Source organism: Pyrgilauda ruficollis, unplaced genomic scaffold (assembly GCF_017590135.1).
Source record: "Pyrgilauda ruficollis isolate IOZ18807 unplaced genomic scaffold, ASM1759013v1 scaffold49, whole genome shotgun sequence".
Lineage (NCBI taxonomy): Eukaryota > Metazoa > Chordata > Aves > Passeriformes > Passeridae > Pyrgilauda > Pyrgilauda ruficollis.
In genome coordinates this window covers 1,963,173-1,966,558 of record NW_024526488.1, presented here as the reverse complement: position 1 = coordinate 1,966,558, position 3,386 = coordinate 1,963,173, and the positions used below count along the sequence as shown (strand labels likewise).

The 3,386-nt window shown below is 40.5% G+C and overlaps 1 long non-coding RNA gene across 6 annotated transcripts in view; it reads right to left on the bottom strand.

Annotated features, from left to right (window-relative positions):
* LOC121360110 overlaps positions 1–1,827 on the bottom strand; it is a 62,007-nt gene extending 60,180 nt beyond the window's left edge. For all 6 annotated transcript variants that reach the window (XR_005956156.1, XR_005956159.1, XR_005956161.1 and 3 more), the window contains exon 1: positions 1,474–1,827. This is a non-coding gene — a long non-coding RNA (uncharacterized LOC121360110). The remainder of the gene's footprint in view (positions 1–1,473) is intronic.
* Between the last annotated feature and the right edge of the window lie 1,559 nt (positions 1,828–3,386).

Here is a 3,386-nt window from a genome sequence, read left to right as displayed (position 1 = left end):
AAGGGGGGGAAAAAAAAAAAAAAAAAGTTTTTTTAAAAAAAAAAAAAAAAAAAAAACCCAAAAAAAAAACATATGTAGGAGATTCATGTCAAATCCTTTTTTTAAAAATGCTTCTTTTAACGTTCCTTTCCCTGCAGTGGGAGCAAGCAAACATCTGTCCAGGAAGATTTATTTAAGCCATAATTAGTAGCGTCTGGAGTCTTTCAACAATTTCTCCTTATTGCACTTAATTTTTTTATTTTTTTTTAAAAAGAAGTCTGCTCATCTTTCACTTAGAAACTGTTTTCACTTCATGCATTATTAGAGATCCAGCCCAGCCAGGACCGAGTCAGATTTCTATTGTCTTTGGTTTTTCCCTTCTGATCGTAGTTTTCAGAATCTAACTTTTGGTAGGGAAGGGGGGTGGGAAGGATCGTGCAGGCAGGGGGGAAAGACCTTTTTAAAGATCTTACAAGCATATGGGGGGAAAAAAAAGAGCAAAAATACAAATCAGTGCTGTTTATTATACGGTTATTCGTTTGGGTTGAATTTCTTTTCCGAGGAAGAAGAAAAAAAGCGCTGCTTTGTCTGTTGCTTCTGTTTGAGAACTCTCATAAATCTTGCCCAGAAAGCAACTTGGGCTTGAGGAGATCTGGCCAGTAAAGCTCTGGGAAACAATTTCAATGTCTCCGGCTATGGATATTCTCTTCTTTCTGCCCCCTTCGTCCCCCTCCACCCCGACCTTCTGACGTTATACCGTAAAGAGACCCACACCCTTTCCCACCCCATCAGGAATCTGAGTGAATGCAAACTGCAATCTAGAGGTAAAGTTGCTTATCAAAAAGCCTCTCCTCACGCTGAGCGAGTCCAGATATTATACACTAGTTGTGTGTTTTCAGTCCAGCCATAACCCTTTCCTAACACTCCCCCCGTTGCCTTCCCTCTCCCCCTCCCCCCGTGGAAGGGGTGGGATGGGAACCTTGCTCGACTTCATTGTTCCAAATGTAAGAGCTATTTGCCCCAAAGTGTCTTCCCTGTCTTTCATAGCTAATTATAATAACTGTCAGATGTCTGCAAAGTCTGGGCTGCCCTTGCTGGCGGAGTTAAAGTTTGCCTTTATGTTTTCCCCTTGGGGACAGATCAGGCCTGATTAGACACAGAGTACAAATAAAAGTGAACAACATACGTGTGTAGGGCTTTTTGTCTTTGTTTTTCTTTATGAACAAAGCAGCACGCTGGCTATGTCAGGAAGCAGTGTGTCATGCAGCGTGCATGCAGGCACTGCCCTGGAGGATAACTCGCTTTTGCTTTTTTTTTTTTACTCTTTCTTTTATTGAAACATGCAAGAAATATTTCTGAATTTGAATAACACTTTACATACTTGTTCATCTTCTAAGAAAAGCAGTCGCTGATTTAGGGCACATAGCATTTTTGACATTTTTAAGAGATTTGCTTTTCTGGGTGAAAATAAAAATAAATAGAGCCTGTACTCACAGTTTTGTTGTGCTGTGCAGGTCGCTGTCTCCTTCTGCAGCGACAGGGAGGGTCGGAGAATGTCAAGGGTGCAGAATCCCAGATAATTCAGGAGAAATGTACAAATGTGCTTCCTGAAGTCGCCTGGAAGTCAGCTACTTGTGCTCAGACATCCCATTGCTGCTCTGCACGCTATACTATCTGCAGTTCTGAATTGAACTAAATACTGCCCATGTGAAAGACAGGGGAAACACAGTCATGTGGGACACACAAATCCACTCTATTGGCTCTGAAGGCACAACTTCAGCATTCTTGCATTTCCACCATTGGTTAACAGTTCAAGCTGAAAGAGTCTAGGTCCTCCTAGTGAGTCCGTTTTCCCTTTATGTTGGAAGAATGACTGTAGGATTTTACAGTGACAGGATTAGTTAAGAAAGGGACTGAAGTCATCCCTTTGACTGAAGCTGGTGGGTGGGGATTGGAAGCTGTGCTTTTCTCAAGTCGACGTTTTTCCTTTTTCTGCCTGCATTCTCAGCGTCAGGAAATGCTTGCAGTTAACTTGGGCAGCAGAGAGAAATTGAAGTGACTTTTTCAGGTCTGGGGTTAGGGACCTGACTTTAGAGTAACACAGTGTTACAGACAGTACAATGATTTTCATGGGAATAACTAATCTGGTTTACTAACTGATTATTTTTCCCTTTTCAGATTTTTTTTTTTAAGCTCAGAAAGGGCTATATCAATATTATTTATCCAGAACTTTTACATCACATAAGCCAGATAAATGAATCCAGCAGTTTGAAAGCCTTGACTGGTAATTTGACAACAGAAGAAAGATTTTACAGAACTATTGGATCTCTGGGGAATATTATGATATGGTCATAGTAATATTTTGAAAGAAGCAACAAATTTCAGAAAACCTGTAATTGCTGATATTTGGGACTAATGAAGATATAAAGATTAAGTAGGAGGGAAGAAGATTGACTATTCCCTATTTTGGTATTCTGTCATTTGTCTAATTTAGTTATGCCAGCATGAGCAGTAATTTGAAACGGTACTCAGTCATGTGTGACATACTTCTCCAATTAACCCTTATTAAAAAGACCTTTCCCAAATCCCATATGCATGTTTTCCTAGAACTACAGAAAACAGAGGTATGACAGATTTACAGGGTTTGTGTCCATCTTCCTCTCTGGGCAGATTTATTTCCTTTTACATGTTTCCAGTGCTGTGTCGAGTGTAGCTCTAAATACACCCATCGTGTGACTCCTCTTGGTGGACTGTTGAACTTGGGGCCCAATTTAGCAGTTGAAGTGCTTAAATATGCTTGGAAATTTCCCAGAATAATTAATCTGGAATAGTAAATTCATTATATGTCTGTGGTGCACTCAAGGCCAAGCCCAGACCGCTCTGCTGGCAATCGTACTGTGTATGAGATCCTATTTAGCAGCTTATGTCTGGCCCTGGCTGTCAGGGCATCTTTTTGTTTCTTCCAGTCAGGCTTGTTCAGTCCACCTTAAACCAATGCTTCCCCCTCCTCAGAGTTCACCCTCTTAAGCTATTTATAGACTTTTATCATCACCTCACTGACCACCCTTGTCATCACTTAGCTGAACACCATATTCCAGGTGTAGCTGTGTAAGATATGGGAACATTCCTCCATATCCTGTGACCTGGTATGGCTGCAGCAAATCAATATGTGTTTACTTGATATGTGAGCAGGAAAAATACATCTCTTAAAAATAAACTGACACACCTGACAAACAGGATTTTAAAGAAGATGAAGACAGTAAATATTCTACTCTGAGTTATGAAGGCCTTGTAAAGACCTTCTTTGCTTCCAAGTGCTAAGAAGATGCAGAGTGGGGTTTTTTCCAGCAGGCTCAATTATAAATACTGTTTAGTAAGGATATATAAAAGGTGTGGTTTGGTGGGTG